At 36.6% G+C, this 15,340-nt stretch overlaps 1 long non-coding RNA gene across 1 annotated transcript in view; it reads right to left on the reverse strand.

Moving 5' to 3' along the window:
- Positions 1 to 13,972: 13,972 nt before the first annotated feature.
- LOC140344967 (uncharacterized) overlaps positions 13,973 to 15,340 on the reverse strand; it is a 17,296-nt gene continuing 15,928 nt past the window's right edge. Inside the window, exon 2 of the long non-coding RNA XR_011923728.1 lies at positions 13,973 to 14,952. This is a non-coding gene — a long non-coding RNA (uncharacterized lncRNA). The remainder of the gene's footprint in view (positions 14,953 to 15,340) is intronic.

A 15,340-nucleotide genomic window follows, 5' to 3' on the forward strand; every position in this document is an offset into this window, starting at 1 on the left:
ATTTTTGTATTGCCATTGGTTCCTGATCCTTGGGATTTTTCCACTTACCGTTGTCTCAAATGTTTCTACTTTTCAACGTTTATGGTCATCTTTGGTTATTGTGAGTAATATTAACATATTTATGTAGGGTTTTTCTGATACTTTGTGTATTTATTTACATTACACTCTATTATTTTTTATATTGTTGTTTAAAACATACAATATTCTCCTGAAGAAGCAGAGTTCACTGTGAAACATGCTGAGTGCTCAAAAGCATTTCAACTTTTTTGGTACATTTTCCAACCACATACCGGTATGTATAATAGATAACATGGCCACAGAATCACAACACTGACAGTCGATACCATTACAAACACATGTTAATTCTTATACCTCTGAGTCTAACCTAGAAATACCATTTTATCAATTGCCTTCATTATTTATTATTATTATTATTATTATTGACACAGCTTTCTATTATGTATTGTTACTGTTTTTTTTAAACTTTTTTGTAAATAAAAGAACTTGCATTTCACCAAATAACATTACTCTCTTTGTTTTAGATGCTTGCAAAAAATCATTTTTGACACACCTTGATATTATTTTCTACAATGAAAGACCCTGTTACCAGTTGAAAACAAGGGAGAATATTTAGGAGATGAGGAGTTTTGTCCGTCCATAATATCACTGGCTAATATTTTAATGAAAGCTGCAGATTTAAAAATGTTGATAACTTATCAAAGCTTATATCAGGTTTTAGTTACTGGGCATACATATAGAATATTTTAACTAATAATAAATACAATAAGTGTAAGTGCTTTATTTTGTCTTGATATCAGCCTCCAATATTCCCAGTATTAAGTGAACATTTTCTCTTAATTCTTAAGGCAGAGCTACAGGCTACATTGGAAAAAGCTGACATCTCTTTGAAAATTATTCGTGATGGATTCAGAGTTTTTCCAAAGTAAATTAGGATGAGTCAAAATAATTGTGCAGGACAATGAATCATTTTCCAAATCCAGATTTTCTCCAACAAAACATTTTTCAATAAACTGTGATTACTATAATGTTTCAGTGTATGCACAGAAACATAATATTTGCATGGCGGTAAAAGGCTGTATTGTAGTGCACTATGGAATTAAACACAGAGGGCAGCCTCCGAGTGCCAGGCTGCTGGCAGATCAAAATAGTCTAAAAGGGTGAGAATGGAAATATGTTGGGATGGAATGAGAGAGATCATCTTTATAGGGTGTTAAACCTCAATGGGTGCAAAAAACAATGATGGTAGCAGGACATTTTGTAGAAAGTATAAATGCCTGGATTCAAACTGAGGATAGAGAGATTATAAAAGACAACTTTTTGCCGTGTCCTGGAATTGGAAGCAGTTTTTTTGTAAGTTCCTGATTTATTAAAGTGATTGTGTGGCAGAATAGGAAAGAAAGAGAAGAGGTAATATTTTTGGGAGACGGGGAACAGGAATCTGATAGTGGTGGACATCCCCCTGTGTAGTTGGTTTGATATGATATGGTAATAATACAAGCAGTAGTGCTATGTTAATGCATAAATCCAGGCAACACAGACAATTTTTTTTTGATGATGCTAAAAAAATTGCTAGCAATTAATCAATATGAATAATGAAAAGTTGCCTCACAAAAAAGATCTAATGGCTCACAAACTTGTTTTCAGTTGTTGGAATACCAGTCTAAGGTGGGACTATTTCTTGATTTTCATCCCTAAAGCAGTGGTACATGTTTTTTATTATTTTAAATATGGAGATTTGTCCTGCAATTGCCCATAATAAACAGAATATATATATATAAATCTCCAAAATGGTTCCATCCTTGTGGTTGCCATGCTGAAGCAGACACAATGCTCCACATGCTGGAGATGCTCCAAACCTTTCAGTTACAACAAATAACTGAGTTGAATAACACAATACATAATGTTTAAAAAAATAATACATAATAGCATTTTACCTGTATATAATAGCATTAAATGTTATAGCATTTAACCTGAACTCCCAATGGATGATTAGTTTGTTCAGAAAGCTATGAGCTTTTTAGTTAGTCCAGAAGGCTCAAAGCCAACCCATGTAGTGCTTTTTGCCATTTTCTACCTAAAGCCTTTGGAGGCTTAGCCTTAGACAAATTACATGGGAATACGTGCCCCCATTGATAGACCTCCCCTTAATTTCTGTGTGGGATTTATCCTCACTTTCATAACCGGTGACATTGGTAATCAAAACAAATAGAATGAATTTCCCTAACAGGGACACATACAGAATAAAAACTTGACGCAGGTTCTAATCCCCCACCATTCTATCCAAAAATAATATAAGAATTATAGTTAAAAAATGTAAGCAGCCAGGCTTTGTTTCAGAAGGAAAAGGCAATGTCCATTCTGCAATAAAATGAACTTACCTGCCTGTTCACAATCTTTTCTTCTACGTACATTAAGCTGAGCAAGTGCAGCTCAGTGTATGATCTCAGCATAGCTGGCTGTTGGGAATGAACAAACCCCTGTGTGCGTGTGCAGAAGTTACATTATTTTAGAGTGGTCATTCAAGAAGGCCAAAGATGTTGAACCTGAAAGAGCACCAGGTGAAGATGACAAATTAAGGGGAGGTGAGTGGAATTTAAAAGTTGCAATCAGGCAGGTAAGTTTATTTTATTGCAGAAAAAACATTGCCTATCCTATTACTATTTAAGCTTAGTTTAAGCAAATCATAACTAAATCTTAACTCCACATAAATAAAAATGGTAGCTTAGACTTGTACGATAATAATGAGAAATCATCAATTATTCTTATGGACTAAATAAAATAATTACGTTTCTCAGTTTTTTCATGGGCAGATTACTTATCTTCTTCAATTTCGCTTCCAGCTTTAATTTTTGACACATCAAGAAGGAAATAATACATAAAGAAATCTCTCCTGTCTCTTACTTACTCTTTTTTTTCTAAAGGGTGTACTAATTTTACTTTAGGTTAGTAAATCAGCAAATAAAATTTGTGTATTCACATGTAATTGATATGTCATATACTTTTTGGCCAGTTTGATTAACTTGTTGATGTGCAGCTTGTATCAGATATTGTCCAGATGTTACTATATATGATACGTGGGTTTTGTAATCATATAAGTGTATTCTTGTTAAATTTGTTCATTAATATAACTGAACATGAGATGACCAGATAACTACTAGTACACATTTAATAAAAATTAAGCATACTCTTGGCTACATGTGTGTCTGTTGTTTGTTCCAAGCATTGTAACTGCCACACCTCTTAATCTATACATGATTCCCTTAAGGCACCTACACTGACACACCTGAATATTCATCCTGCATTTAATCCTATTGTCTGAATGTAAAGTCGCACTACTTACCTTGTCAATATCTGCCAAACCTACCTATTAATGCCATGCTTTTATTTCATTAGGAGGATCATAGGATACAAATATACTGTTATGCACAATATAAACAGCTCATACTGGCAAACATAGTTGTGTTGTAATGATAGGACACAAACAATATCAGTGACACGGTATAATTATTTTTACGAGATTGTGAACTATAAACCTAAACACCCCCGAGTCCTGTAAGGGAATGCAAAGACACGTGGTAGCAGTTAAATATAGAAGCCCTGCAAAGCAATACAAAATAAATTATTGGATCAGACTGCTGTAATGACTAATAGAATATTTCTGTGTGTTTTGCAAAGTATAATTTCCCTATCACTTTCAACAAGCCTTTTGAGTTCATAAATATAAATGAATGATAAAATGCTAAAACAATTCTTTCCTATGCTTGTGCATTAAAGTATCATTATTTTTAAAAATGTATTCAAACAACTGTATGGTGTGTACGTTAACTGATTCTACTTATTAGTATACCAGTATAATAATCCTTTTGATTTATTCTGCATACTAATTTTAATTCCACATTTACATGCAAATAGAGTTGATCAACAAAAGTGACAACGATAGAGGTTGAGACAAACTATACACTGCAAAGGGGGGCATGGGATGTTGCAGCAACAAAATGTGACTGTTGTATGAGCTCCTTCTAAGATTATAATCCAAATACTATTGTTACAGCATTATTGCTATTATTGTTAAAATAGTTACATTTGACTTCATAATATGAATATTTTTTTTTGAATTTTACCATATATAAGGATCTCATATGGATCCTTTCAAATACTCTCTAAGACAGTGTACTTCATTTGATGTATTCCTATCCAAAAATGTTTAAATCAGGGGGTGGTGTGGATGGTGGAAGAACACAAAAGAGATTTAATAGTTTGGGTAAGGCCATGATCTTGAGTGACACACTTCTTTCAAACCATGAGAATTGGTATTTTTTCCAAGCCACCAATAAAGAGGTTAGAGAGTTCAGCATTTCAGCATAATTGGCTGCATACATACTGTCATAGGTCACTGTGAGAAAAACAGAAAGTTACGGTAACCTTTGTAGTTCCCAGTGATAAGGGGAGTCTGACTGTAATTGTAATTTAAGCAAATATGAAAGAGGTTAACATATATACCTCAGGAAAGGCTCCTATGGTTTTAGGGAAGGTGAGTAGAGATATAAAAGGATTAATGATAAAGAAAATCACAGAATTGGTGAATATGGAGATTTTATGGTATTACGCCACTACATTTAGACCCCTGTCTTGTACCACGCTGAATGAGAAAATTTGAAGAATAGAATACAGCATTTTCTATGAAGGCTGTATGGTCAGTGTAGAACATCAATACCAATTTTAGGAAGTGTATTCCAAAATCCCAACAAATCACTATTTTTATAGCAAAGGTGCCAACCCATAAATCAGATTGGTTGACTTTTTCCCATAGTAGAAATTGTGTTACTAATGGTCTAAGCTTCTGGTTCATTGGCCAACACTGGAAAAAGCCAGGAACAGCATTTTTCTATGAAATAAAAAAAATATATAATGTTTCCAGTGGCATTGCCTGTAACCTGCACATTTTATTTGGTAACTGGGAATGAAAGATCCACCTGGAGATGGGGGTACACTGATAAGGGAGAACAATAGACATGAGTTGCAAAGTAAAATGGAGGACAGTAGAGATCAGGCCAGCAAGCAAAGGGAGGAAAGTAAAAAGGTAGTAGAGAGGAAAGGATAGGGATAGGGAAGGGTTGAGGCATGGAGTACTCAGTAAGGAAGCATCCTAGTTGGGCACAGTGTAAACTTTTAACTGGATCCATACATTTGTAGCAATGCTTCTATTTACTGCTAAAGGCTTCCAGGGGAAATCTAGACAAGCACACAGAATATACAAACTCCAAGCTATCCAAGACCTGTGGGAGGTAAACAGATCCCCAACACTAAAAGACAGCAGGATGTACACAAAACAACCAGAGTAAATGTACTTAATATGTTTTCTTTGGCATACATAATATTTCCACTTGCATAACGCATGTGATGAATAATTAGGAATGCATGTAATAGAAATATGTTTGGAGATCAATATTGTATTTAATTAAAAAGGAATTTGAAGTGTGTCTTCAGGAAACAATGTAATCTTCTAGCATATTATAGGGGAGCTGTGTCTGTACATGTTTTATGCCCCAAGATTTAGCTATGGATAATAAATATATAATAACAGGAATCAGTAGTAAAGACACCTTAAGCTACGTTCTTTCCGTGACTCTAGATTCCTCATTGTGTTCTTTGTGCTGTAGGTTATACATGGGGCATGATATATCTAGAGCACCACACAGTCTTTATCTCCTTTTATTCTTGTGTGTAGTAATACAATTATAATCTCAAAGTGTGCTCTAGGATTTACCTAAAAATATGTAATTAGGCTCATCAGTCACGGTTTTCATATTCTGACGCTTCCTCTGGAAATTTAGAAAAGACATGAGACTATGACCCCCCACCTTGTTACCACCAAGACAGCAAAGACTAGCAGTCTCTCCTGTTACATTCTTCTTTAAGCTTTGGCACAACCTGGATGAAACATGTAACAACGAAATACACATGTCCATTTTTACAGTCAAAACAGAAGATAACTTTTTACCTTAACCCCACCTATTGAAAGTTTCTCCAATGAACCTGATGTGACAACCATTCAAGCATTGATAGGTCACACTCATATGGACTTATAATTGGATAAATTTCTTTTTTTAAGTTTTAGATAGGGTAGGAGTTGAAACTTCTTTCAGGTTACAATTGCTGTCCGTGCATTAGCTGGGTGATATGCCCTTTGGTATTTCTCCTTGGTGATCATAACAATTACTGTGACAGAAAGAAATGGGTAATCCAAAACAATACTAAAGAACAGGAGACATTTATCATAGACTTATATGTCTAAGCAAACTTTGTACAATATTGTTTAGATATATTTGGCCTGTATTATTAAAGCTCACCAAGGCTGGAGAGAATACACTTTCATCAGTGAAGCTGGGTGATCCAGCTAATTTGAAAATAATTTCTTTGCTATTTGTTTTCAATCCTGCACCAGATGCATTCCAAGTTTGCTGGATCACCTAGCCTAGTGTACCTCTCCAGCCTTGGAGAGCTTTAATGAATGAGGACCTTTCTAAGCTATTTATTTAGTTTGCATTTTGTCAGACCCCTACATTCCATAATTGTTGAAGATAATGTGTGGTTAGCGTTAGAGGAAGTGATTTCCACTGACTTCTTCCTGTGTCTTCAGAACAGAAAGTTAAGGAAATATCCTCTAACGGTCGCCAACCATAAAATGTTGGTGGTCCATGGCTCTGGCTGGTGCGCCTCCGAGCAGGGTCAGAAGAAGGACCCCGCTCAGGGGCGCACCGGCCAGAGCCAAGGACCATGTCTCCTGTACGGACCCCAGGCTCATAAAACTGGAAGAGTTGTGTCTCTGGACACAACCCACCCTTTCTCCCATCGCAGGTATAGTGGACGAGTTCTGGCATCATGACATTACTAAAGGAAGTTTCTTCCCTTTGCGTGATACCTGGCTCCCGGGTCATGCGCAGTCCGGAAAGTTTAGTGGTCCGCGGGTCCGAAAAGGTTGGCGACCACTGCTTTTGGGACTCAGACAGCTACATGCTGGTCAAGGACTTGACTGTGTCTGGATCATAAAACTGCTGTGAAGAATTACAAATCTTTAGGCAGGTAAAACAGTTCCTATATATGTATTTCAATACAAAATGTAGGTGTTCACCAGGATTTAAGATTTAGGTAACAGGCATTAAACTCTTTAACTAATTTAACAACGTTAGTCCCAAAACCATATGCATAGCCTGCTAGTATCATTAACATTCCAAAATAAAAATGTGCTCTTGGCAAAAAAGGAGTACAAAGCCACTAAATACAAACTGGAAAATTACAATTAAAATAAAAGCTTAAAGTATATCTGATGCCAATGCTTTATTTATGTAAGCCCTGAGGATTTTATTATTGTTAAGGTAGCTGGATAGACTGGAGGGGTATACGGCACAGATGCAGTGTGCAGGTGGCTTTCTGTAGCACATTTTTTTTATTTTCAAATAAGTAATTATTACTATCGGTAACATTTCAAATATTGATTGGTCATGCGTAGATATGATGGTTTAGTTCCTTGTTTCTTGGGTGTACAGCAACCTTTAGGTGTTTGTCACATGCCAAACGACTTTTGGGCTAGGAGCTTGTTAGGTTACTCATGCATTGTATAATACTGGTATTTGTTTATAATTTTGCATTCAACCAAATAGGTAAAGTTGGGAACTTGAGTAAGGTTGCATTGCAATGAGATTGTGTTGTGGTTACTGAAAGCAACCTGTTGCTTCTGGCCATGTGGTTGCTTTTTCTTCTTTAGAGGAATAATTGCACCACAACACAAGAGCGACGCATGCAAATATTCTAAGCTGGGGTGTGGATGGCAGGAAGGGGATGGAAGCAAAACAGAGCTGGTTGTTTTGATGAATGCTTTGTAAAAGCTGGTTGATAATGACAGTACTGTACTTCCTCTAACAATCCCCAACCAATAGAAACACTCCCTGTCATGTACTTAGTAAGCAGCTAGAAATCAGGTTTTAAAAACAAAAAAGTAAATTGTGGGCAATGTTCCTATCATCAATACCTTAATATCCACCAGGCAATAGAAATGCTAAGCACTGTTTCCTAGCCAATGGTACCCTGGGGGTAGTGTTCACACTGGTAGGGCATTCGTGGCTCACTGAGGCACATGAGGGGTGGGGGAATATGCAATATATGTAAGGTAAGGTTTGGTTTCGACAGGGTTATAAATTGCATTCTGTATTGTACATATGACCATAAAGTGGACCTATCATCACATTTTCAACATTATGTAAAAGGGTAGCTATTCCGTTTACATATTTAAAAAAGTGTGTTTTACTTATTTTTTTTTAATCATTTTTTTTGAGGAGGTCTCCCCTCCTTCCATCTTCACCGCTGCAGGAGTAGGGGCTGAAGGGCAAACCCGCACCCTGCTGGGATACTTGCATCACATATCCCAGGGGACTGTGCGCTGCTCCTTCCCTGAATGCCTGAGATCAGGAATGTATCATCAGGGGCTTTCCTATAAAGTAAAAAATTGCTCAACCTCATACATGCACAGTGAGATCCGCAATAACTTTGTTTAAATCTGGAAGAAGATAAGTCACCCAATCTCCTGCCGATACAAAAAGATTTGATGACATCAGGAAGAACCTGGAAGAAAAAAGATGGCAGCGTTGGACGGAATGCGAAGTCCCAGAGAAAAGAGGGAAGTAGAGACAGTGTGGGACTCGCTGCATGGATTGCGGGCTTTTCACAATTTAAATACAGGGAGCACAACCTACATGCTCAGCACCTTAAGCTTTTATCTAGGCATTGCTCTTCTGCACCAGTTAACTTTTCTGCTGTTCCAGTTTATAATACATGAAATTCTGATGTTAAATGTGCTAACAAGAGCTTCCTTACAGTCAAAAAAAGTTGAAGGCTTACTTTGAAATGTGATTGGTGATATAGGAAGGAGAAAGACAAATAAATCACAATTAAATGAATAGACATTAGAAAATAAATTGCCAGTGACAATGTGAGGTGCTCTCTATATTCTGACTGCAGTATGTTCTTGTTCATTTCTCAGATAAGATGTATGCTACATACTTATTGGAGCATGAAATTTCATTTAAACCCTTGGACAGTGAATTTTAAAACAGTATTATGATTGGGCATACTGCATGTCATACCAGCCTTTAATAAGCGCCTAATATTGTATTCATGTGTGGGAGATTCCCTGTCTGATTTGAAACTGTGATCTAGCGCTTCAAAGCCCAGAGTGCTAGCCTCTGAGCCATCCTGGTGCCAATGAGGTGACATTTGTTTCTCAACTGTATTCTGGTTTTGTCACATATATGCCCCTAAACTGTTGTAAGGGATAGTTGAGACAGGTTGTGGGTTTGTGGTGCTGTTACTACTTTCTCATTTTACGCTAATGAACCATGTCTGTAGTGGAAACATTATATATGGTGTCTCGTCATCCGCTGGCCATAGAGAAGGAATGAGGTTAGTAGTAGTGAGAAGTTCAGCCTACTGCTGCTTGCTGTAAAATATTAAAATGCTGGTTTATTAGGAACCAGTGTGGGGCTGGCCTCTGTTCCCACTATCCCAACTGCTATTTCCACCAACTGTCTGAACAAGCCCTTAATTATACTTTAGGAAACCCAAAAAAGTTGTAGTTTACATCTACTTTAATTATGGTTTGACAATTAAGAAATCTGTTAAGCAAACCATTGCTAGTAAAGGTAAAATTATGTTTTATTGCAAGTTATTTAATAAAAATGTCTAGTGTTATTTTATACCAGAAAGGTGATCAAGCTGAATGATAATTTTAAACTGTGCTATTTTGTTGGCAGAGATGCATGGCTGCACAGGTTTTATGGTGTATTCCGTGGGGTATTATACAGGGGTTAGATGTTAGTCTTTACTGGGAACAAAAAAACCTAAATCATTCAAAGAGCTTCTATTATCTAACACTGACATATTCTCACCTAAAAGAAAGGGCTAATTTGCATTACTTCAAGTGCAAATGTTTTTACGTATCCAACTGAGTGAAGAAGCTTTACAAACTCTGCCAGTGTTATTCTCCGGTCCCCATTGTACTCCTGGGGGTCAATTTATATATTTTTCACACACACATTTTCATTCGGTTTGGTTCATTATCCCTGTCAGATTTCTCCATTCTCCCATTTTCCTTTTTTTATTTTAATCTCAAATTCTTCAAAACTTCCTAAAGCAAAGTAGATTGGATTCACTTAAAACACTTTTAGACCATAGACTTCTTAGACTGGAATTTAATCTGCTTGCAAATGCTTTAAAACGCTTGTACAGGAGTTTTCAAATGCTTGTGTGGTCATTTATGGACGTTTTAATGTATATACCGTTTTTTGGGGAAAATAAGTTGTGGTTGTGTGGGGTCCTGCTGATACTGAAAGTAGACTATTGATTAGACTTTGGACTTTTCTAGATAGGGAATGGGGCAGCAAGTGTGTGTGCCCCCTCTCCTATCAATATAAAGTCTTTCTTGAAGTTTGGCTTGCTAAAGCACAAAGGTGGCAAATAGCAGGTAGTCCCTCTTCCGTTTAAGCAAAAAACATCTCTGACTGCCCCTAATGCCTTACATGGCCATTGTAAGTCCCCCTGTGTTTTAGATGAATCGTTTTTTCAAGTTATAGTTATGCAGTTCATAATTTGGTAACCAGTAATGAACCACCCAATGGTCTGTATATCATGGAAACAATTGAAAGCTGTGGAAGTTTTGCAGATGCTCCATTTAATGATGTAATATTTAACCTTTTACATCGACTTTAATAAGGATGCGTTCCAACCACATTAGAAAGCAGGTGGATGCAGTTGCCAAGTGGTTGAAAGCGCTAAAGGACAGCAGATGATACAGAATCCTTTGCAACAGTGGCAGGAGAACCGATTACTCATAATTACCGAAACTCATAATTGCATGACAATACCCCCTCCTCACCACTCCCATACACCCAGTACCCTGGGGCAGTGAGGAGAGGGTACCAAGAGGCAATTGTTGACCAACCATTGGAACTTAGCCAAGCTAACAAAACCCAATTGTGAGTCTGTACCTTTAAATTAGTTTAGGCATCAGTTATGGAGAACAAATGTGTTATTTAACAACGTATAGAAGAAATGTGCACACTGCAGTAAACAGAATTAACCAATACAAATTCTCAATCTCTTGGTTACCTAAGATTGATATAGTGAAAAAAACTAAAATTAGGTATTCTTTGCTATTAGTAGCTGCAGGTAAAAACAAGAACACTGTGATTTAAGCTTTCACTCACTTAGCAGCAAGCTTTAGTCACAAAAGGAATTAATATGATGGACTGGGCATGCTGCTAGGCCGCAAAGGTTTAGATCTGGTGTTGACACGGCATACAAATCCTTCTTCCAATCAGTAGATCATCTCACTAATTACAGCGAATACACCCTGCACCCTGCTGGCGGCACACTGGCATGAGAGAGCAGGAAGTGGTGAGAGTGTGGCTGAGAAATGCTATTACATTATATGAGTCACCAGCTGAAGTGGCACAACAGTATGTAACCCTTTCTCTGCAGATTGAAGAGTTAAACGCATCAGTGCAAAAGATCAGTTGCTTACATAGAAGACATTTTCCAAAAAATCAGACCACTTATAAGCATCTACTTAACTAAAAAAATTCAAGAGAAGTTTAACAAAAAGAGTCACATAAAAGTTTAACAAAAAGAGTCACACACATTTGATTATGGTAGAACCAGTGATATATGGGCAATGCAGAGCCAGGGATACAGATGGTGACTATTTATAGCAACTAGCTAGGACCTTGGATGGATATCAAACCCTCCATTGATGCTCTTTAAAGTATTTAACAGCATAGTTGAAGGCTACTATATTGTATTATTAACTCAAAAAAAAATTAATTATTCTAAATTCAAGAAACAAAAATGTATTATATTGCAGCTTACTATGCCTTGTTGTTATATGGTGATCCTGATAGTAACACACATCTTGTCCTGGGGTTATGGTGCTTACTCAACATACTGGCCCTGATTTATTAAAGCTCTCCAAGGCTGGAGAAGATACATTTTCATCAGTAAAGCTGGGTGATCCAGCAAACCTAGAATGGATCTCGTCAAGAATTGGAAACATTTGCTAACATTTAGCTAACAACTTTTAGGAAATCCATTCCAGGAGTGATGCTCGCTCATCTTCCCTCTTCTCCCTTTTCTCCTCTCTATAGAACAGACCACCGCTGTGTATACATCGCACATTGGCTCATCTGTCACAAAAGATGGTTTCCAGGGAAAAAATCCTCTGTCAATAAATCTTAAGACTGTCTTGGCTTTGGATTCCATTGCCTACTTTATAAAAAGATTCCTTACATACAATTTAAAGGATACCTAAAGAAAAAACATTTTTTAGCTTTATATACAGTGTGGATGTGCTAAAACCTATTTGTTTTTGGTTTTTTGAACTACAGTGTTGTAGTACACTGCCATATGCAAATTTTTGATGTGTTTGCCATCTATTCAAAAGAATGGTCTGCTTTAACAAACTGCACTTTGCAATGAGCAAGAATGGAATAGTGTAAAAAAAGGGGCTAAATATTCAATTAGCTTAGTGAATAGGATGAAGCTGTTATTTCCAATCTAGAGCACATGGTCAGATAAAGAAGATAAAAACAGCTACCCCTGATTCACTTGAAATTTCTCTAGAACATCAGCATCAGTATCCTAATAATAATCCTAAGTGTTAATTAGTTTTCTTTTTTTGATTCATGAACATTTAGGAATACGTTTATCAAATATCAACTTGAATAATGGGAACTATTTTATCGATGATAATTGCCATTTTGTTATTTAACACATTTTTCAACTGTTGATTTCTGTAACAAAGTTATCTGTTTTTTTAAAAATAGTTTTATCATTCTCACCAATCTTTTATTTAACTCAATTTTGGGGCATATTGCCATATTTGTTTTCTCTTTTCCCCTCAAAATGCCCCTTTATTTTCTACCATGAAAGTGGACAATGTCATCAATTACAATACAGACCTGTGGTGTTTATTTCAAACTGTGGTGAATATAAAAAAAATGGCAATTATTATCAATAAAATAGTTCCCATTATAGTTTCTGAACAACATGCTAAAGATAATGATACCTCTATTTTCCAATATTAGAAACAGTCTACAGCAGGGGTCATCAAACTTTTTTGGCCATTAGGCCATTTCAGGGGTGAGCAGGAGCACACTAGGCCGGACTCTCTCTCGAGTCCCCCCCCAATGGCTCCTCCTCCCACCAGGAGTGCCTCCTGATGGGAATTCACTCTCCTCCACAATGCATATGGAGGAGAAGGAATGTTCCCTATTTACTCCTGCCGGCGTTAACACTTCCACCACCGGGGTAAATAGGGAACATTCCTTCTCCTCCATATGTATTGCAGAGGGGAGGGAATTCCCTTCAGGGAGCCACAGCAAGAGGAGGCTCAAGAGCCGCATGCGGCTTCGGCACCAGTAGTTTCTTCTAGCCTAATCCCGACCGGCAATTCAGATCCGCGGGTTGCCGACCGGCATTAGGCCAGAACAAACTACTGGCAAGGCCGTATCTGGCCTAAAGGCCGGAGTTTGCCGTTCCTGGTCTACAGCTTTGTGAAAGCTAAAATTGGAGTGACTGGCACTTTAGAACATCAGCATCAGTATCCTAAAAGGTGTTAATTAGTTTTCTTTTTTTTACTCATGAACATTTAGGAACACATTTATCAAATATCAACTTGGATAATGGGAACTATTTTATCGATATTAATTGCCATTTTGTTATTCAACACATTTTTCAACTGTTGATTTCTGTAACAAAGTTATCTGTTTTTTAAAAATAGTTTTATCATTCTCACCAACCTTTTTTTAACTCAATTTTGGGGCATATTGCCGTATTTGTTTTCTCTTTTCCCCTCAAAATGCCCCTTTATTTTCTACCATGAAAGTAGACAATGTCATCAATTACAATAAAGACCTGTGGTGTTTATTTCAAGCATTATTTCACCAAAGTAGTGATATGTTTTAAAATGGTGATAAGTTACATCATTATAGTGAATGTAGTTTCTGAACAACATGCTAAAGATAATGGTACCTCTATTTTCCAATATTAGAAACATGTTCCCACTTTGATAAATCTGGCAATATGAAAGTTTTGAATAGTTTTCTAAATGTGCAAAACAGATCATGTTCTCCTTTTTTCAAAATAACAAATAGGCCCCATAAAGAAGCTAAAGTTCAGGTAGGTAAATTTGAGGAGTGAAAAGGGAATCACAACCAGTACATTACACTTTAATTGGAGATTTGAAATGTTGTTCCTACAGTGTTTTTGTGGTCAGGAAAAATAGCTTTACTATATAGTACTGTGTCTGGAATTGAGGAGACTCTCACCCACTAACAGCAGTACACAAATGCTACTTCAACCCTTTAAATTTGCAGCACAGAAGTCCAGGGCACTTACAGGCTGATTTCCCAGTACAGTAACAATTGCCTATGACCACCAAGGTCATTACTGCCCCCAAGTAAAGAGCTTGATAATTGAAAGTATTGTTCACAACCTGATTCATGTTATGCTACTGTCAGGTTTTTATGACCATTACAAACAGATTTACATTCAGTTTTGGTCCTCTCAAACTTTCTGGACAAGGTCACTGAATTTCAATTTGCTGTTCATCATTCATCTTATGGTCACATTGTGTCATTTTGAAAATGAAAAGAAAATCCTGAGATCCTATCAGGTCCTCGTGGTTGGAGAAACTTAGTTTGACATAATCAACAGATGTAAAGTTGCTGACAAATCTCTCGAATGTGATCACATTTAAAGACATTTTTAACCAATCCTCTGGACTCCTGTTGTTTAGTATTCCTTCTTTAAATCTTTTATCACATGCACTTCTAAAATATTCTTGTGAAAAGCGGTTTCAGCAGGTACAAGCTTGTCTTCATCCTATATAAACATGGAAAGAGGGAATTTATTTTTGTTATTTTCATTCAATAGACTAGACAGGTTGTTGATTGATGATGTACAAATTAAAGGTTCAGATATTACAGTTGGGTAGATGGTGCTGCACTTAACCAGCTAATGCTTTCTTCTATGTTTTTTTTTTGTTTTTTTTATAACATTCTTTATTTTTATTTAATTGGGAAAAAAGAACACAATACATAAAAACCACATAGATAGAAACAATAAAATCTCAGAGTAACAAAACTGAACAATGGTAAGTATGGGGAAACAAAGACCGCTGCATTGCATATATCACATCATAACACAAACAAAGAAGTTACTCGTGGTGTAGTTACAGGCAAATCAGCATCATCGGACAATCGGTGCTGCA

This window comes from Pyxicephalus adspersus, chromosome 1 (assembly GCF_032062135.1).
Source record: "Pyxicephalus adspersus chromosome 1, UCB_Pads_2.0, whole genome shotgun sequence".
In the NCBI taxonomy this organism is placed as follows: domain Eukaryota; kingdom Metazoa; phylum Chordata; class Amphibia; order Anura; family Pyxicephalidae; genus Pyxicephalus; species Pyxicephalus adspersus.